The sequence below is a fragment of the Cherax quadricarinatus genome, chromosome 78 (genome assembly GCF_038502225.1).
Source record: "Cherax quadricarinatus isolate ZL_2023a chromosome 78, ASM3850222v1, whole genome shotgun sequence".
NCBI lineage: Eukaryota > Metazoa > Arthropoda > Malacostraca > Decapoda > Parastacidae > Cherax > Cherax quadricarinatus.
In genome coordinates, this window is record NC_091369.1 from 4,579,329 (window position 1) to 4,601,208 (window position 21,880).

A 21,880-nucleotide genomic window follows, 5' to 3' on the forward strand; every position below is an offset into this window, starting at 1 on the left:
AATAGTATCAAGTAGCAGTAGTACTAATAGTATCAAGTAGCAGTAGTACTAATAGTATCAAGTAGCAGTAGTACTAATAGTATCAAGTAGCAGTAGTACTAATAGTATCAAGTAGCAGTAGTACTAATAGTATCAAGTAGCAGTAGTACTAATAGTATCAAGTAGCAGTAGTACTAATAGTATCAAGTAGCAGTAGTACTAATAGTATCAAGTAGCAGTAGTACTAATAGTATCAAGTAGCAGTAGTACTAATAGTATCAAGTAGCAGTAGTACTAATAGTATCAAGTAGCAGTAGTACTAATAGTATCAAGTAGCAGTAGTACTAATAGTATAGTAGCAAGTACTAATAGTATCAAGTAGCAGTAGTACTAATAGTATCAAGTAGCAGTAGTACTAATAGTATCAAGTAGCAGTAGTACTAATAGTATCAAGTAGCAGTAGTACTAATAGTATCAAGTAGCAGTAGTACTAATAGTATCAAGTAGCAGTAGTACTAATAGTATCAAGTAGCAGTAGTACTAATAGTATCAAGTAGCAGCAGTACTAATAGTATCAAGTAGCAGTAATACTAATAGTATCAAGTAGCAGTAATACTAATAGCATCAAGTAGCAGTAGTACTAATAGTATCAAGTAGCAGTAGTACTAATAGTATCAAGTAGCAGTAGTACTAATAGTATCAAGTAGCAGTAGTACTAATAGTATCAAGTAGCAGTAGTACTAATAGCATCAAGTAGCAGTAGTACTAATAGTATCAAGTAGCAGTAGTACTAATAGTATCAAGTAGTACTAATAGTATCAAGTAGCAGTAGTACTAATAGTATCAAGTAGCAGTAGTACTAATAGTATCAAGTAGCAGTAGTACTAATAGTATCAAGTAGCAGTAGTACTAATAGTATCAAGTAGCAGTAGTACTAATAGTATCAAGTAGCAGTAGTACTAATAGTATCAAGTAGCAGTAGTACTAATAGTATAGTAGCAGTACTAATAGTATCAAGTAGCAGTAGTACTAATAGTATCAAGTAGCAGTAGTACTAATAGTATCTAATAGTAGCAGTAGTACTAATAGTATCAAGTAGCAGTAGTACTAATAGTATCAAGTAGCAGTAGTACTAATAGTATCAAGTAGCAGTAGTACTAATAGCATCAAGTAGCAGTAGCACTAATAGTATCAAGTAGCAGTAGTACTAATAGTATCAGTAGCAGTACTAATAGTATCAAGTAGCAGTAGTACTAATAGTTTCAGTAGCAGTAGTACTAATAGTATCAGTAGCAGTACTAATAGTATCAAGTAGCAGTAGTACTAATAGTATCAAGTAGCAGTAGTACTAATAGTATCAAGTAGCAGTAGTACTAATAGTATCAAGTAGCAGTAGTACTAATAGTATCAAGTAGCAGTAGTACTAATAGTATCAAGTAGCAGTAGTACTAATAGTATCAGTAGTACTAATAGCAGTAGTACTAATAGTATCAAGTAGCAGTAGTACTAATAGTATCAAGTAGCAGTAGTACTAATAGTATCAAGTAGCAGTAGTACTAATAGCATCAAGTAGCAGTAGTACTAATAGTATCAAGTAGCAGTAGTACTAATAGTATCAGTAGCAGTACTAATAGTATCAAGTAGCAGTAGTACTAATAGTATCAAGTAGCAGTAGTACTAATAGTATCAAGTAGCAGTAGTACTAATAGTATCAAGTAGCAGTAGCACTAATAGTATCAAGTAGCAGTAGCACTAATAGTATCAAGTAGCAGTAGTACTAATAGTATCAGTAGCAGTACTAATAGTATCAAGTAGCAGTAGTACTAATAGTATCAGTAGCAGTACTAATAGTATCAAGTAGCAGTAGTACTAATAGTATCAAGTAGCAGTAGTACTAATAGTATCAAGTAGCAGTAGTACTAATAGTATCAAGTAGCAGTAGTACTAATAGTATCAGTAGCAGTACTAATAGTATCAAGTAGCAGTAGTACTAATAGTATCAGTAGCAGTACTAATAGTATCAAGTAGCAGTAGTACTAATAGTATCAGTAGCAGTACTAATAGTATCAAGTAGCAGTAGTACTAATAGTATCAAGTAGCAGTAGTACTAATAGTATCAAGTAGCAGTAGTACTAATAGTATCAAGTAGCAGTAGTACTAATAGTATCAAGTAGCAGTAGTACTAATAGTATCAAGTAGCAGTAGTACTAATAGTATCAAGTAGCAGTAGTACTAATAGTATCAAGTAGCAGTAGTACTAATAGTATCAAGTAGCATAGTACTAATATCAAGTAGCAGTAGTACTAATAGTATCAAGTAGCAGTAGTACTAATAGTATCAAGTAGCAGTAGTACTAATAGTATCAAGTAGCAGTAGTACTAATAGTATCAGTAGCAGTACTAATAGTATCAAGTAGCAGTAGTACTAATAGTATCAAGTAGCAGTAGTACTAATAGTATCAGTAGCAGTACTAATAGTATCAAGTAGCAGTAGTACTAATAGTATCAAGTAGCAGTAGTACTAATAGCATCAAGTAGCAGTAGTACTAATAGCATCAAGTAGCAGTAGTACTAATAGTATCAAGTAGCAGTAGTACTAATAGTATCAAGTAGCAGTAGTACTAATAGTATCAAGTAGCAGTAGTACTAATAGTATCAAGTAGCAGTAGTACTAATAGTATCAGTAGCAGTACTAATAGTATCAAGTAGCAGTAGTACTAATAGTATCAAGTAGCAGTAGTACTAATAGTATCAAGTAGCAGTAGTACTAATAGCATCAAGTAGCAGTAGTACTAATAGTATCAGTAGCAGTACTAATAGTATCAAGTAGCAGTAGTACTAATAGTATCAAGTAGCAGTAGTACTAATAGCATCAAGTAGCAGTAGTACTAATAGTATCAAGTAGCAGTAGTACTAATAGTATCAAGTAGCAGTAGTACTAATAGCATCAAGTAGCAGTAGTACTAATAGTATCAAGTAGCAGTAGTACTAATAGTATCAAGTAGCAGTAGTACTAATAGTATCAGTAGCAGTACTAATAGTATCAAGTAGCAGTAGTACTAATAGCATCAAGTAGCAGTAGTACTAATAGTATCAAGTAGCAGTAGTACTAATAGTATCAAGTAGCAGTAGTACTAATAGTATCAGTAGCAGTAGTACTAATAGTATCAGTAGCAGTACTAATAGGATCAAGTAGCAGTAGTACTAATTGTATCAAGTAGCAGTACCAATAGTATCAAGTAGCAGTAGTACTAATAGTATCAAGTAGCAGTAGTACTAATTGTATCAAGCAGCAGTACCAATAGTATCAAGTAGCAGTAGCACTCAAAGCCGTGCTTACGTCTCCTTGAATCAATGCACCATTCTTCTGTCAACCAGGAAGGGCATAAAAAAAACCCCAGATCTCTTTGATCAACCTACTGGAGGCTATTAAACCAAAAAAATCGTTAGTGGAAGACAGACAGCCGAACAATGAGGTAAGAAAGATGACAACGTCCCCGGCTAACAAAGTGTTGGGGTGGACAAATTCAGTCCTTGGAACACTTCAAGAATCCCCGGTTGTCCAGGGCCTTTAGTGTTGCAGCACATTCCCTGCAAATTGCACGGACTGAGCTGCAGATTGCAACACGTCTGGTGTGTTATGCGTCTGGTGAGTGATGCGAAATAAGCGTAGAGAAATCGGCTTATTTATATACCATATTGCAGCCTCTGCCACCCTCCTTCTGCGAGCGTCGGCTGTCCCAAATTAGCCGCCATCTTCTTTTCCCGCGAAAAATAAGGCGGGGAAATGTGACGCTCCGGGTGGAAACACCCGAGCGAGGTCCTCACCCGGTGACCCCAATAAACCCGTTAAACAAATCCCCTGTATCTCTCCCTCGCCCTAAAACGCATCAAACTACAGCACAATTAAGCTAGAAACTAAAGGGAAAGGTTAATCGGAGGTGAGAAGACGAGAGGAAGGAGATATAGTGGAGTATGTTAGGTGTGTGGGGGAGAGGTGTGTGTTGGGTGGTTCTACCTGGCGGGTGTGGTGGGCGGGTGTGTTAGGGGTGCTGGATGTAGAGAATTCTAACGTATTAACCAAACTCCTGCCACACACTCCCGTTCCTCGGATGTGGAGCTGCCAGGGGAGGGAGTTGTCACTCCCAGCAACATCCAACGATTTACTCCCATATTTTGCAGATGCTGTCTTGGGAGGAGGTAGGATGGAGGGGGGAGAGTGATGGGAGGGAGTGGGATGATGGAAGGGGGGAGGAAGTGTGGTAGAACGAGATGTTAGTAGTGGTGGGTGTTGTAGTCGGAAAGGTGGTGGTGATAGTGGTAGTCGAGAAGGGTGGTTGGTGGAAAGGGGTAGTAGTTGCGTAGAGGTGATGGTGGTTGTGTAGGGGTGATGGTGATTGTGTAGGGGTGATGGTGATCGTGGTTGTGTAGGAGTGGTTGTGGTTGTGTAGAGGTGATGGTGGTTGTGGTTGTGTAGGGGTGATGGTGGTTGTGGTTGTGGTAGTGTAGGGGTGATGGTGGTTGTGGTAGTGTAGGGGTGATGGTGGTTGTGGTAGTGTAGGGGTGATGGTGGTTGTGGTAGTGTAGGGGTGATGGTGGTTGTGGTTGTGGTAGTGTAGGGGTGATGGTGGTTGTGGTAGTGTTGGGGTGATGGGGGTTGTGTAGGGGAGGTGGTGATTGTGGTTGTGTACGGGTGGTTGTGGTTGTGTAGGGGTAATGGTGGTTGTGGTTGTGTAGGGGTGATGGTGATTGTGGTTGTGTAGAGGTGGTTGGGGTTGTGCAGGGGTGATGGTGATTGTGGTTGTGTAGGGGTGGGTGTGGTTGAGTAGGGGTGATGGTGGTTGTGGTAGTGTAGGGGTGATGGTGGTTGTGGTAGTGTAGGGGTGATGGTGGTCGTGGTAGTGTAGGGGTTATGGTGGTTGTGGTAGTGTAGGGGTGATGGTGGTTGTGGTAGTGTAGGGGTGATGGTGATTGAGGTAGTGTAGGGGTAATGGTGGTTGTGGTAGTGTAGGGGTGATGGGGGTTGTGGTAGTGTAAGGGTGATGGTGGTTGTGGTAGTGTAAGGGTGATGGTGGTTGTGGTTGTGTAGGGGTGATGGTGGTTGTGTAGGGGTCATGGTGGTTGTGTAGGGATCATGGTGGTTGTGGCTGTTTAGGGGTGGTTGTGATTGTGTAGGTGTGATGGTGACTGTGGTTGTGTAGTGGTGGTTGTGGTTGTGTAGGGGTGATGGTGATTGTTGTTGTGTAGTGGTGGTTGTGGTTGTGTAGGGGTGATGGTGGTTGTGGTATGTAGGGGTGATTGTGGTTGTGGAAGTGTAAGGGTGATGGTGGTTGTGGTAGTGTAAGGGTGATGGTGGTTGTGGAAGTGTAGAGGTGATGGTGGTTGTGGTAGTGTAGGGATGATGGTGGCTGTGGTAGTGTAGGGGTGATGGTGGTTGTGGTAGTGTAGGGGTGGTGGTGGTTGAGGTAGTGTAGGGGTGATGGTGGTTGTGGTAGTGTAGGGATGATGGTGGTTGTGGTAGTGTAGGGATGATGGTGGTTGTGGAAGTGTAAGGGTGATGGTGGTTGTGGTAGTGTAGGGGTGATGGTGGTTGTGGTAGTGTAGGGGTGATGGTTGTTGTGGTAGTGTAGGTGTGATGGTGGTTGTGGTAGTGTAGGGGTGGTGGTGGTTGAGATAGTGTAGAGGTGATGGTGGTTGTGGTAGTGTAGGGATGATGGTGGTTGTGGTAGTGTAAGGGTGATGGTGGTTGTGGTAGTGTAAGGATGATGGTAGTTGTGGTAGTGTAGGGGTGATAGTGGTTGTGGTAGTGTAGGGGTGATGGTGGTTGTGGTAGTGTAGGGGTGATAGTGGTTGTGGTAGTATAGGGGTGATGGTGGTTGTGGTAGTGTAGGTGTGATGGTGATTGTGGTAGTGTAGGGGTGGTGGTGGTTGAGGTAGTGTAGAGGTGATGGTGGTTGTGGTAGTGTAGGGATGATGATGATTGTGGTAGTGTAGGGGTGATTGTAATTGTGGTAGTGTAGGGGTGATGGTGATTGTGGTAGTGTAGGGGTGATGGTGATTGTGGTAGTAGTGGAAGCTGCAGCGATTTTGGTAGACTCGGAGTCAATTATAATGGAAATTGTAATCAATATTAATCGTGATGGTTGATGTAATTGTGGTAGTATGGAGATGGTAGCGGGGGGGGGTTATAGTCATGTGGTGGTAGCAGTGGGATGGTGGTTGTGCTGACAGTGGCTTTCATAGCAGTAGTGGAGACAGTGATAGTAATGTTGGTAGTTGTGGTTGGTCATATTGGTTCCAGGGGTGGTAGTAGTGGTAGTTTTTATGGAAGTGGTAAACATGGTAGTGGTGACGGTGTTATTGTGGTCGTGACGGTGTTATTGTGGTTGTGACGGTGTTATTGTGGTGGTGACTGTGTTATTGTGGTGGTGACGGTGTTATTGTGGTGGTGACGGTGTTATTGTGGTGGTGACGGTGTTATTGTGGTGGTGACGGTGTTATTGTGGTGGTGACGGTGTTATTGTGGTGGTGACGGTGTTATTGTGGTGGTGACGGTGTTATTGTGGTGGTGACGGTGTTATCGTTCTGGTGACGGTGTTGTAGTTGTGGTGACGGTGTTATTGCGGTGGTGACGGTGTTATTGCGGTGGTGACGGTGTTATTGCGGTGGTGAAGGTGTTGTAGTGGTGGTGACAGTGTTATTGTGGTGGTGACGGTGTTATTGTGGTGGTGACGGTGTTATTGTGGTGGTGACGGTGTTATTGTGGTGGTGACGGTGTTATTGTGGTGGTGACGGTGTTATTGCGGTGGTGAAGGTGTTGTAGTGGTGGTGACAGTGTTATTGTGGTGGTGACGGTGTTATTGTGGTGGTGACGGTGTTATTGTGGTGGTGACGGTGTTATTGTGGTGGCGACGGTGTTATTGTGGTGGTGACGGTGTTGTTGTGGTGGTGACGGTGTTATTGTGGTGGTGACGGTGTTATTGTGGTGGTGACGGTGTTATCGTTCTGGTGACGGTGTTGTAGTTGTGGTGACGGTGTTATTGTGGTGGTGACGGTGTTATTGCGGTGGTGAAGGTGTTATTGTGGTGGTGAAGGTGTTGTAGCGGTGGTGACAGTGTTATTGTGGTGGTGACGGTGTTATTGTGGTGGTGACGGTGTTATTGTGGTGGTGACGGTGTTATTGTGGTGGTGACGGTGTTATTGTGGTGGTGACGGTGTTATTGCGGTGGTGAAGGTGTTGTAGTGGTGGTGACAGTGTTATTGTGGTGGTGACGGTGTTATTGTGGTGGTGACGGTGTTATTGTGGTGGTGACGGTGTTGTAGTGGTGGTGACGGTGTTATTGTGGTGGTGACAGTGTTGTAGTGGTGGTGACGGTGTTATTGTGGTGGTGACGGTGTTATTGTGGTGGTGACGGTGTTTTTGTGGCTGTGAAGGTGTTGTAGTGGTGACGATGGTGTTACTGTGGTGGTGAAGGTGTTGTAGTGGTGGTGACGGTGTTATTATGGTGATGACGGTGTTGTAGAGGTGGTGACGATGTTGTTTTGGTGGTGACTGTGTTATTATGGTGATGACGGTGTTGTAGTGGTGGTGACGATGTTGTTTTGGTGGTGACGGTGTTATTGTAGTTGTGAAGGTGTTGTAGAGTTGGTGACGGTGTTATTGTGCTGGTGACGGTGTTGTAGTTGTGGTGACGGTGTTATTGTGGCTGTGAAGGTGTTGTAGTGGTGGTGACGGTGTTATTGTGGCTGTGAAGGTGTTGTAGTGGTGGTGACGGTGTTATTATGGTGATGACGGTGTTGTAGTGGTGGTGACGGTGTTATTATGGTGATGACGGTGTTGTAGTGGTGGTGACCGTGTTATTATGGTGATGACGGTGTTGTAGTGGTGGTGACGGTGTTATTATGGTGATGACGGTGTTGTAGTGGTGGTGACGATGTTGTTTTGGTGGTGACGGTGTTATTATGGTGATGACGGTGTTGTAGTGGTGGTGACGATGTTGTTTTGGTGGTGACGGTGTTATTATGGTGATGACGGTGTTGTAGTGGTGGTGACGATGTTGTTTTGGTGGTGAAGGTGTTGTAGAGTTGGTGACGGTGTTATTGTGCTGGTGACGGTGTTGTAGTTGTGGTGACGGTGTTATTGTGGTGATGAAGGTGTTGTAGTGGTGGCGACGGTGTTATTGTGGTGGTGAAGGTGTTGTAGTGGTGGTGACGGTGTTATTATGGTGATGACGGTGTTGTAGTGGTGATGACGTTGTTGTAGTGGTGGTGACGATGTTGTTTTGGTGGTGACGGTGTTGTAGAGTTGGTGACGGTGTTATTGTGCTGGTGACGGTGTTGTAGTTATGGTGACGGTGTTGTTGTGGTGGTGACGGTGTTGTAGTGGTGGTGACAGTGTTACTGTGCTGGTGACGGTGTTACTGTGCTGGTGACGGTGTTACTGTGCTGGTGACAGTGTTACTGTGATGGTGGTGGTGTAACTTTGCCGGTGACAATGTTTCAATAGTGGTGACGGTGTTACTTGGGTAGTGAGGGTGTTACTGTGCTGATGACGGTGATACTGTGCTGGGGACGGTGTTACTGTGCTGGTGACGGTGCTACAGTGATGGTGACGGTGTTAATGTGCTGGTGACAGTGCTGCAGTGGTGGTGACGGTGTTCTGTGCTGGCGATGGTGTTACTGTGCTGGCGACAGTGTTGCAATGGTGGTGACGATGTTACTGGGGTAGTGAGGGTGCTACTGTGCTGGTGGCGGTGTTACTGTGCTAGTGATGTTGTTACTGTGTTGGTGACAGTGTTGCAGTGGTGATGACGGTGTTACTGTGGTGGTGATCTTGTTACTGTGGTGGTGATGGTGTTAGTGACAGTGTTACTGTGACAGGGTAGTGACAGTGTTACTGGGGTAGTGACAGTGTTACTGGGGTAGTGACAGTGTTACTGGGGTAGTGACAGTGTTACTGGGGTAGTGACAGTGTTACTGGGGTAGTGACAGTGTTACTGGGGTAGTGACAGTGTTACTGGGGTAGTGACAGTGTTACTGGGGTAGTGACAGTGTTACTGGGGTAGTGACAGTGTTACTGGGGTAGTGACAGTGTTACTGGGGTAGTGACAGTGTTACTGGGGTAGTGACAGTGTTACTGGGGTAGTGACAGTGTTACTGGGGTAGTGACAGTGTTACTGGGGTAGTGACAGTGTTACTGGGGTAGTGACAGTGTTACTGGGGTAGTGACAGTGTTACTGGGGTAGTGACAGTGTTACTGGGGTAGTGACAGTGTTACTGGGGTAGTGACAGTGTTACTGGGGTAGTGACAGTGTTACTGGGGTAGTGACAGTGTTACTGGGGTAGTGACAGTGTTACTGGGGTAGTGACAGTGTTACTGGGGTAGTGACAGTGTTACTGGGGTAGTGACAGTGTTACTGGGGTAGTGACAGTGTTACTGGGGTAGTGACAGTGTTACTGGGACAGTGTTACTGGGGTAGTGACAGTGTTACTGGGGTAGTGACAGTGTTACTGGGGTAGTGACAGTGTTACTGGGGTAGTGACAGTGTTACTGGGGTAGTGACAGTGTTACTGGGGTAGTGACAGTGTTACTGGGGTAGTGACAGTGTTACTGGGGTAGTGACAGTGTTACTGGGGTAGTGACAGTGGGGTAGTGACAGTGTTACTGGGGTAGTGACAGTGTTACTGGGGTAGTGACAGTGTTACTGGGGTAGTGACAGTGTTACTGGGGTAGTGACAGTGTTACTGGGGTAGTGACAGTGTTACTGGGGTAGTGACAGTGTTACTGGGGTAGTGACAGTGTTACTGGGGTAGTGACAGTGTTACTGGGGTAGTGACAGTGTTACTGGGGTAGTGACAGTGTTACTGGGGTAGTGACAGTGTTACTGGGGTAGTGACAGTGTTACTGGGGTAGTGACGGTGTTACTGGGGTAGTGACAGTGTTACTGGGGTAGTGACAGTGTTACTGGGGTAGTGACAGTGTTACTGGGGTAGTGACGGTGTTACTGGGGTAGTGACGGTGTTACTGGGGTAGTGACGGTGTTACTGGGGTAGTGACGGTGTTACTGGGGTAGTGACAGTGTTACTGGGGTAGTGACAGTGTTACTGGGGTAGTGACAGTGTTACTGGGGTAGTGACGGTGTTACTGGGGTAGTGACGGTGTTACTGGGGTAGTGACAGTGTTACTGGGGTAGTGACAGTGTTACTGGGGTAGTGACAGTGTTACTGGGGTAGTGACAGTGTTACTGGGGTAGTGACGGTGTTACTGGGGTAGTGACAGTGTTACTGGGGTAGTGACAGTGTTACTGGGGTAGTGACAGTGTTACTTGGGTAGTGACAGTGTTACTGGGGTAGTGACAGTGTTACTGGGGTAGTGACAGTGTTACTGGGGTAGTGACGGTGTTACTGGGGTAGTGACGGTGTTACTGGGGTAGTGACAGTGTTACTGGGGTAGTGACAGTGTTACTGGGGTAGTGACAGTGTTACTGGGGTAGTGACAGTGTTACTGGGGTAGTGACAGTGTTACTGGGGTAGTGACAGTGTTACTGGGGTAGTGACAGTGTTACTGGGGTAGTGACAGTGTTACTGGGGTAGTGACAGTGTTACTGGGGTAGTGACAGTGTTACTGGGGTAGTGACGGTGTTACTGGGGTAGTGACGGTGTTACTGGGGTAGTGACAGTGTTACTGGGGTAGTGACAGTGTTACTGGGGTAGTGACAGTGTTACTGGGGTAGTGACAGTGTTACTGGGGTAGTGACAGTGTTACTGGGGTAGTGACAGTGTTACTGGGGTAGTGACAGTGTTACTGGGGTAGTGACAGTGTTACTGGGGTAGTGACAGTGTTACTGGGGTAGTGACAGTGTTACTGGGGTAGTGACGGTGTTACTGGGGTAGTGACGGTGTTACTGGGGTAGTGACAGTGTTACTGGGGTAGTGACAGTGTTACTGGGGTAGTGACAGTGTTACTGGGGTAGTGACAGTGTTACTGGGGTAGTGACAGTGTTACTGGGGTAGTGACAGTGTTACTGGGGTAGTGACAGTGTTACTGGGGTAGTGACAGTGTTACTGGGGTAGTGACAGTGTTACTGGGGTAGTGACAGTGTTACTGGGGTAGTGACAGTGTTACTGGGGTAGTAATTATAACATGAATAATGACTAATAATAATAATAGTGATTAATTATAATTATAGCAATATTATTATTATTATTATTTTAAATATTATTATTATTATTAGTTTTGTAATTATTATTATTATTATTATTATTATTATTATTATTATTATTATTATTATTATTATTATTATTATTATTATTATTATTATTATTATTAATATTATTATTATTATTATTATTTTATTGTTCTTTAATTATTATTATTATTATTATTATTATTATTATTATTATTATTATTATTATTATTATTATTATTATTATTATTATTATTATTATTATTATTATTAATATTATTATTATTATTATTATTTTATTGTTCTTTAATTATTATTATTATTATTATTATTATTATTATTATTATTATTATTATTATTATTATTATTATTTTATTGTTCTTTAATTATTATTATTATTATTATTATTATTATTATTATTATTATTATTATTATTATTATTATTATTATTTTTATTATTATTATTATTTTTATTATTATTATTTTTTTTATTTCCATCATTATCATCATCATTTCCAGATTAACAGTTATATGCTGTCTGTTTTCACACACACACACACACACACACACACACACACACACACACACACACACACACACACACACACACACACACACACACACACACACACACACACACACATCATATATACACACAAGCACCCGAAGCCAATTTTACATGTATGTATGTATGTGTGTATGTACTCACCTAGTTGTGATTTCAGGGGTCGATTCACAGCTCCTGGCCCCGTGTGTGTGTGTGCATGTGTGTCTGTGTGTGTGTGCAGTCGTGTTAAGTGATTTCCTCCTACCGTTTACAGTCATTGCTGGAATCGGCTGGAAGCTCCCAATTACCTTGGGACACAGGCTGATCCTGATTACATCACATTACACTTCAGCTTACAAACTGTCTCCCCTAAATTTGCATAATTAAAAACCTTTAACAGGGAAACTGCGTCCAGGTGGCCATCTTTTAGTGGATAATTACCTTGAGAAGGTGGATAATTACGTTGGAAGAGGTGGGTAATGACACTGAGAGGTGGATAATTGTATTCAGAGGTGGATAATTACACTGAAAGAGGTGGGTAATTACACCCAGAGGCGGATAATAACATTGGAAGGTGGATAATTACATTGTCAGATGGATAACTACGTTGAGAGGTTGATAATTACATTAAAAGGTGGATAATTGCGCTGAAAGAAGTAGGTGGATATCTATCAAGAATTACGCGAAGAGCCGGTGTTCGAAACGTGTACCATAGTGTTTCGAAATGCGCACCATAGCGTTCCAAATGCGCACCATAGCGTTCGAAATGCGCACCATAGCGTTCGAAATGTGTACCATAGCTTTCGAAATATGCACCATGGTGTTCGAAATGTGTGACCCAACGTTCGGAATAATTAGTTCCAAATATTTTTTCCCAGAATTTCCTCTCTGGATGAATGGGGAAGCGCTAAACCCTTAGGGATTATTAAGAGGGCCGTCTGGACTAAGACGATACGTCACTAGTGTACTAGCAACGGCAGACAGATCATGCTGAGAGACTCTTATTTGTAGCTGTGGTAATGGTAGTAGTAGTAGTAGTAGTAGTAGTAGTAGTAGTAGTAGTAGTAGTAACTCCAGATCTGCTGGAAGGAAGGTTTTTTGTGGAATCCTTAGCTATGTCCTCATTAGCCTACTGATGTCTGCCAGCTCAGGCTGACATTACTGAAGTCTCCCAGCTCAGGCTGACATTACTGAAGTCTCCCAGCTCAGGCTGACATTGCTGAAGTCTCCCAGCTCAGGCTGACATTACTAAAGCCTCCCAGCTCAGGCTGACATTACTAAAGTCTCCCAGCACAGGCTGACACACTTCACCACTATGTATGTGAACCATCCTGTGTGATGTAGTATGACAGGGAAACCTAGCAAGCTTTTGTTCCCACCATGTAACTATCATATACAGCAGGGTGGCAGCACATTGCAGGTGTTCCCACCATGTAACTATCATATACAGCAGGGTGGCAGCACATTGCAGGTGTTCCCACCATGTAACTATCACATACAGCAGGGTGGCAGCACATTGCAGGTGTTCCCACCATGTAACTATCACATACAGCAGGGTGGCAGCACATTGCAGGTGTTCCCACCATGTAACTATCACATACAGCAGGGTGGCAGCACATTGCAGGTGTTCCCACCATGTAACTATCACATACAGCAGGGTGGCAGCACATTGCAGGTGTTCCCACCATGTAACTATCATATACAGCAGGGTGGCAGCACATTGCAGGTGTTCCCACCATGTAACTATCACATACAGCAGGGTGGCAGCACATTGCAGGTGTTCCCACCATGTAACTATCACATACAGCAGGGTGGCAGCACATTGCAGGTGTTCCCACCATGTAACTATCATATACAGCAGGGTGGCAGCACATTGCAGGTGTTCCCACCATGTAACTATCACATACAGCAGGGTAGCAGCAGAGTGTTAACGTATCCAATTTTACTAAATAAACAAGGACCCAGCAGCATCAGGGGTGACGCAGCACACCAGTGTCTGGCCAAAGGTAAATAAACACTTTCACTAACAGCAACCACTTGGAATGTGGTTATAATGTTACGCCCAGTGGTGAGGAGAGGAAGAGAAGGAGGAGGAGAAGGTGGTAGATATGGAGAAGGAGTATGAGGCGAAGGATTGGATGAGAAAGATGTGTAGGGGACAGCAAAGAAAAAATAAGGAAGGAATTTTTTAGTAAGTGGTGTTTGTAATAGTCATGTATTTGGGATGGCAATGGGATCACCCATATCGCCTGTATTTGGGATGGTAATGGGATCACCCATATCGCCTGTATTTGGGATGGTAATGGGATCACCCATATCGCCTGTATTTGGGATGGCAATGGGATCACCCATATCTCCTGTATTTGGGATGGCAATGGGATCACCCATATCGCCTGTATTTGGGATGGCAATGGGATCACCCATATCGCCTGTATTTGGGATGGTAATGGGATCACCCATATCGCCTGTATTTGGGATGGTAATGGGATCACCCATATCGCCTGTATTTGGGATGGCAATGGGATTACCCATATCTCCTGTATTTGGGATGGCAATGGGATCACCCATATCGCCTGTATTTGGGATGGCAATGGGATCACCCATATCGCCTGTATCTGGTATGGCAATGGGATACCCCATATCTCCTGTATCTGGTATGGCAATGGGATACCCCATATCTCCTGTATCTGGTATGGCAATGGGATACCCCATATCTCCTGTATCTGGTATGGCAATGGGATACCCCATATCTCCTGTATCTGGTATGGCAATGGGATACCCCATATCTCCTGTATCTGGTATGGCAATGGGATACCCCATATCTCCTGTATCTGGTATGGCAATGGGATACCCCATATCTCCTGTATCTGGTATGGCAATGGGATACCCCATATCTCCTGTATCTGGTATGGCAATGGGATACCCCATATCTCCTGTATCTGGTATGGCAATGGGATACCCCATATCTCCTGTATCTGGTATGGCAATGGGATACCCCATATCTCCTGTATCTGGTATGGCAATGGGATACCCCATATCTCCTGTATCTGGTATGGCAATGGGATACCCCATATCTCCTGTATCTGGTATGGCAATGGGATACCCCATAGGCCATATCCACGAACTCCGGAATACTTTTGACTTCTCTCGTATTTAACACGTTTGTAAGGTTTTTTGTGTTCTTTCTATGTACGTACAATGAGAGAAGAAACAGGAGATAGAAGATAAAAGTAAGAAGAAAAAATGGAATAAAGAGTAATTTAAGAAACCAAAACTCAAGACAGGATAGAAAAGACATACCTATATAATAATAATAATAATAATAATAATAATAATAATAATAATAATAATAATAATAATAATAATAATAATAATAATAATAATAATAATAATAATAATAATAATAATAATAATAATAATAATATTGGGCCGCTGTAACTACTTATACACATAAAAAATCCTGACTTTTTAGAAATTTTCAAAAATAAATTTAAATACAGAGAACTGTGGATGTAAATTAGTTAGGATTTATGGAGATATATTAATGTTACTTCCTCTAAAGGAAGAGAATTAGATTCTATGTTGTGGAGTTTAAGTCTGTTTATACTAGTGAATATGTGTGTGTGTGTGTTTGTGTGCGTGTGTGTATGTATTTGTTTGTTTGTGTACGTATTTGTGTGTTGAGGTGGAAGTCTACGGTGTTAAACTGCCCACTTTCATATCTCACGCAATTCTTCCTCCCCCCCCCCTCTCTTCTTCCTCCTCCTCCTCTTCTTCTTCCTCCTCCTCCTCTTCCTCTTCCTCCTCTTCCTTCCCTCCATCTTCTGAAACATCACCTCATGTCTCCTTATATCTGTTCCTTCACTCCTTTCCTAATACCTATCCTTCCCCTACGTTCTTTATCTACCTCCTTCCCCACACTTCCCTTCCCCACACTTCCCTTCCCCACACTTCCCTTCCCCACACTTCCCTTCCCCACACTTCCCTTCCCCACACTTCCCTTCCTGACCCACCTACCCATCACTCTCCCTGGCAAGCAAAGGAGACACAAATTACTTAACCACCCTTTAAGAAGTTTACGGCACCATTAAGGCGCCAGTGGCAGCAGTGAGGTGTAACATGACTGTAACAAGTTGTAACAAGCCTGTAACACGTCTGTAACAAGGTTGAAACCAGCTGTAACAGCTCTTACCAGGACTGTATTAACCTGTTCCAAGACTGTAACAAATTGATGTATTCCACTGCATTTACCGCCCGCCCACCCACCCATTGTATTTATCCCACCCACCCACCCACCCACTGCATTTATCCCACCCACCCACCCACTGCATTTATCACACCCACCCACCCATTGTATTTATCCCACCCACCCACCCACACACTGCATTTATCACACCCACCCACCCACTGCATTTATCCCACCCACCCAAGCACACACAATCGATCTTAAACAGGCGATCATTACTCTTACATTAACAGGAGAAGTGCTAAACACGTAGGGGAAACCGACTTGTTGAAACACACACACACACACACACACACACACACACACAATCATGGTTCCCTTATATGCACCATTCCTTCATATCTTTTTTCCCTTCACCCTGCCACCCTTTCCCCCTGCTTCTTCCCCTACTCCTTCCCCTACCCCTCCCCTCCCCCTCACCCCCTAAATCCCCCCACCCCGGACATTTATCGCACCCAACATGTGACCCCAGTATCGAACGGGTGTAATTTGGAAGCCTCGAGACACTGCCAGGAAGGCGAATATTGGACGTCAGCAATTCCTAGGTTTCCGGATCATCCAGGATAAGCGAAACCTCGCTTAGAACCCTCGTTCACAGCTTGGGAAGCTTTGTTCACAGCTTGGAAGCCTTGTTTGAAGCTTAGATCCCTTGTTTGGAGCTTAGAACCCTTGTTTGGAGCTTAGAACCTTTATTTGGAGCTTAGAACCCTAGTTTGGAGGTTAGAACCCTTGTTTGGAGCTTAGTATCTTTGTTTGGAGCTTAGAACCTTGGTTTGGAGCTTAGAACCTTTGTTTGGAGCTTAGAACCCTTGTTTGGAGCTTAGAACCTTTGTTTAAAGCTTAGAACCCTTGTTTGGAGCTTAGAACCCTTGTTTGGAGCTTAGAACCTTCGTTTGGAGCTTAGAACCTTTGTTTGGAGCTTAGAACCTTTGTTTAAAGCTTAGAACCCTTTTTGAAGCTTAGAACCTTTTTTAAGCTTAGAACCCTTGTTTGAAGCTTAGAACCTTTGTTTAAAGCTTAGAACCCTTGTTTGGATCTTAGAACCTTTGTTTGGAGCTTAGAGCCCTTGTTTGGAGCTTAGAACCCTTGTTTGGATCTTAGAAACTTTGTTTAAAGCTTAGAATCCTTGTTTGGAGCTTAGAACCTTTGTTTGGAGCTTAGAACCCTTGTTTGGAGTTTAGAACTTTTGTTTGGAGCTTAGAACATTTATTTAAAGCTTAGAACCCTTGTTTGGAGCTTAGAGCCTTTGTTTAAAGCTTATAACCCTTGTTTGGAGCTTAGAACCCTTGTTTGGATCTTAGAAACTTTGTTTAAAGCTTATAATCCTTGTTTGGAGCTTAGAACCTTTGTTTGGAGCTTAGAACCCTTGTTTGGAGCTTAGAACTTTTGTTTGGAGCTTAGAACCTTTGTTTAAAGCTTAGAACCCTTGTTTGGAGCTTAGAGCCTTTGTTTAAAGCTTAGAACCCTTGTTTGGAGCTTAGAACCTTTGTTTAAAGCTTAGAACCCTTGTTTGGAGCTTAGAATCTTTGTTTAAAGCTTAGAACCCTTGTTTGGAGCTTAGAACCTTTGTTTGAGGCTTAGAACCCTTGTTTGGAGCTTAGAACCTTTGTTTGAGGCTTAGAACCCTTGTTTGGAGCTTAGAACCTTTGTTTAAAGCTTAGAACCCTTGTTTGGAGCTTAGAACCTTTGTTGGGAGCTTAGAACCCTTGTTTGGAGCTTAGAACCTTCGTTTAAAGCTTAGAACCCTTGTTTGGAGCTTAGAACCTTTGTTTAAAGCTTAGAACCCTTGTTTGGAGCTTAGAACCTTTGTTTAAAGCTTAGAACCCTTGTTTGGAGCTTAGAACCTTTGTTTAAAGCTTAGAACCCTTGTTTGGAGCTTAGAACCCTTGTTTGGAGCTTAGAACCCTTGTTTGGAGCTTAGAACCTTTGTTTAAAGCTTAGAACCCTTGTTTGGAGCTTAGAACCTTTGTTTAAAGCTTAGAACCCTTGTTTGAAGCTTAGAACTTTTGTTTAAAGCTTAGAACCCTTGTTTGGAGCTTAGAACCTTTGTTTAAAGCTTAGAACCTTTGTTTGGAGCTTAGAACCTTTGTTTAAAGCTCAGAACCCTTGTTTGGAGCTTAGACTCTTTGTTTAAAGCTTAGAACCTTTGTTTGGAGCTTAGAACCTTTGTTTAAAGCTTAGAACCCTTGTTTGGACCTTAGAACCTTTGTTTGAATCTTAGAACTCTTGTTTGGAGCTTAGAACCTTTGTTTAATGCTCAGAACCCTTGTTTGGAGCTTAGAACCTTTGTTTGGAGCTTAGAACCCTTGTTTGGAGCTTAGAACCTTTGTTTAAAGCTTAGAACCCTTGTTTGGAGCTTAGAACCTTTGTTTAAAGCTTAGAACCCTTGTTTGGAGCTTAGAACCTTTGTTTAAAGCTTAGAACCCTTGTTTGGAGCTTAGAACCTTTGTTTAAAGCTTAGAATCCTTGTTTGGAGCTTAGAACCTTTGTTTAAAGCTTAGAACCCTTGTTTGGAGCTTAGAACCTGTGTTTAAAGCTTAGAACCCTTGTTTGGGGCTTAGAACCTTTGTTTAAAGCTTAGAACTTTTGTTTGGAGCTTAGAACCTTTGTTTAAAGCTTAGAACCCTTGTTTGAAGCTTAGAACCTTTGTTTAAAGCTTAGAACATTTGTTTGAAGCTTAGAACCTTTGTTTAAAGCTTAGAACCCTTGTTTGGAGCTTAGAACCTTTGTTTAAAGCTTAGAACCCTTGTTTGGAGCTTAGAACCTTTGTTTCAAGCTTAGAACCCTTGTTTGGAGCTTAGAACCTTTGTTTAAAGCTTAGAACCCTTGTTTGGAGCTTAGAATCTTTGTTTAAAGCTTAGAACCCTTGTTTGGAGCTTAGAACATTTGTTTAAAGGTTAGAACCCTTGTTTGAAGCTTAGAACCTTTGTTTAAAGCTTAGAACCCTTGTTTGGAGCTTAGAACCTTTGTTTAAAGCTTAGAACCCTTGTTTGAAGCTTAGAACCTTTGTTTAAAGCTTAGAACCCTTGTTTAGAGCTTAGAACCTTTGTTTAAAGCTTAGAACCCTTGTTTGGAGCTTAGAACCTTTGTTTAAAGCTTAGAACCCTTGTTTGAAGCTTAGAACCTTTGTTTAAAGCTTAGAACCCTTGTTTGAAGCTTAGAACCTTTGTTTAAAGCTTAGAACCCTTGTTTGAAGCTTAGAACTTTTGTTTAAAGCTTAGAACCCTTGTTTGGAGCTTAGAACCTTTGTTTAAAGCTTAGAACCCTTTTTTGAAGCTTAGAACCTTTGTTTAAAGCTTAGAACCCTTGTTTGAAGCTTAGAACCTTTGTTTAAAGCTTAGAACCCTTGTTTGAAGCTTAGAACTTTTGTTTAAAGCTTAGAACCCTTGTTTGGAGCTTAGAACCTTTGTTTAAAGCTTAGAACCCTTGTTTGGAGCTTAGAACCTTTGTTTAAAGCTTAGAACCCTTGTTTGGAGCTTAGAACCTTTGTTTAAAGCTTAGAACCCTTGTTTGGAGCTTAGAACCTTTGTTTAAAGCTTAGAACCCTTGTTTCGAGCTTAGAACCTTTGTTTAAAGCTTAGAACCCTTGTTTGGAGCTTAGAACCTTTGTTTAAAGCTTAGAACCCTTGTTTCGAGCTTAGAACCTTTGTTTAAAGCTTAGAACCCTTGTTTCGAGCTTAGAACCTTTGTTTAAAGCTTAGAACCCTTGTTTCGAGCTTAGAACCTTTGTTTAAAGCTTAGAACCCTTGTTTCGAGCTTAGAACCTTTGTTTAAAGCTTAGAACCCTTGTTTCGAGCTTAGAACCTTTGTTTAAAGCTTAGAACCCTTGTTTCGAGCTTAGAACCTTTGTTTAAAGCTTAGAACCCTTGTTTGGAGCTTAGAACCCTTGTTTGGAGCTTAGAACCCTTGTTTGGAGCTTAGAACCCTTGTTTGAAGCTTAGAACCCTTGTTTGGTGCTTAGAACCCTTGTTTGAAGCTTAGAACCCTTGTTTGAAGCTTAGATCCCTTGTTTGAAGCTTAGAACCCTTGTTTGAAGCTTAGAACCCTTCTTTCGAGCTTAGAACCCTAGTTTGAAGCTTAGAACCTTTGTTTAAAGCTTAGAACCCTTGTTTGAAGCTTAGAACCTTTGTTTAAAGCTTAGAACCCTTGTTTGAAGCTTAGAACCTTTGTTTAAAGCTTAGAACCCTTGTTTGAAGCTTAGAACCCTTGTTTGAAGCTTAGAACCCTTGTTTGAAGCTTAGAACCCTTGTTTGAAGCTTAGAACCTTTGTTTAAAGCTTAGAACCCTTGTTTGAAGCTTAGAACCTTTGTTTAAAGCTTAGAACCCTTGTTTGAAGCTTAGAACCCTTGTTTGAAGCTTAGAACCCTTGTTTGAAGCTTAGAACCCTTGTTTGGAGCTTAGAACCCTTGTTTGAAGCTTAGAACCCTTGTTTGGAGCTTAGAACCCTTGTTTGAAGCTTAGAACCCTTGTTTGAAGCTTAGAACCCTTGTTTAAAGCTTAGAACCCTTGTTTGAAGCTTAGAACCCTTGTTTGAAGCTTAGAACCCTTGTTTGAAGCTTAGAACCCTTGATTGGAGCTTAGAACCCTTGTTTGAAGCTTAGAACCCTTGTTTGGAGCTTAGAACCCTTGTTTGAAGCTTAAAACCCTTGTTTGGAGCTTAGAACCCTTGTTTGAAGCTTAGAACCCTTGTTTGGAGCTTAGAACCCTTGTTTGAAGCTTAGAACCCTTGTTTGGAGCTTAGAACCCTTGTTTGGAGCTTAGAACCCTTGTTTGAAGCTTAGAACCCTTGTTTGAAGCTTAGAACCCTTGTTTGAAGCTTAGAACCCTTGTTTGAAGCTTAGAACCCTTGTTTGAAGCTTAGAACCCTTGTTTGAAGCTTAGAACCCTTGTTTGAAGCTTAGAACCCTTGTTTGGAGCTTAGAACCCTTGTTTGAAGCTTAGAACCCCTTGTTTGAAGCTTAGAACCCCTTGTTTGAAGCTTAGAACCCTTGTTTGGAGCTTAGAACCCTTGTTTGAAGCTTAGAACCCCTTGTTTGAAGCTTAGAACCCCTTGTTTGAAGCTTAGAACCCTTGTTTGAAGCTTAGAACCCCTTGTTTGAAGCTTAGAACCCTTGTTTGGAGCTTAGAACCCTTGTTTGAAGCTTAGAACCCCTTGTTTGAAGCTTAGAACCCCTTGTTTGAAGCTTAGAACCCTTGTTTGGAGCTTAGAACCCTTGTTTGAAGCTTAGAACCCCTTGTTTGAAGCTTAGAACCCCTTGTTTGAAGCTTAGAACCCTTGTTTGAAGCTTAGAACCCTTGTTTGAAGCTTAGAACCCCTTCAACCTCAAAATATTTATTCAGATGTTCAATTTTTTTCGTAGACATGTATACATGAATCAGTTTTCTCTTCTGTACACAGTTCTCCTCCCACAGTTCTCCCACAGTTCTCCTCCCACAGTTCTCCTCCCACAGTTCTCCTCCCACAGTTCTCCTCCCACAGTTCTCCTCCCACAGTTCTCCTCCCACAGTTCTCCTCCCACAGTTCTCCTCCCACAGTTCTCCTCCCACAGTTCTCCTCCCACAGTTCTCCTCCCACAGTTCTCCTCCCACAGTTCTCCTCCCACAGTTCTCCTCCCACAGTTCTCCTCCCACAGTTCTCCTCCCACAGTTCTCCTCCCACAGTTCTCCTCCCACAGTTCTCCTCCCACAGTTCTCCTCCCACAGTTCTCCTCCCACAGTTCTCCTCCCACAGTTCTCCTCCCACAGTTCTCCTCCCACAGTTCTCCTCCCACAGTTCTCCTCCCACAGTTCTCCTCCCACAGTTCTCCTCCCACAGTTCTCCTCCCACAGTTCTCCTCCCACAGTTCTCCTCCCACAGTTCTTCTCCCAAAGTTCTCCTCCCACAGTTCTCCTCCCAAAGTTCTCCTCCCACAGTTCTCCTCCC

The 21,880-nt window shown here is 42.7% G+C and overlaps 1 protein-coding gene across 1 annotated transcript in view; it reads left to right on the forward strand.

The window, feature by feature from the left end:
• Positions 1 to 21,880, forward strand: part of LOC128701573 (homeobox protein ceh-10-like) — a 76,765-nt gene that overhangs the window by 32,024 nt on the left and 22,861 nt on the right. The gene's annotated exons all lie outside the window — the stretch shown is intronic.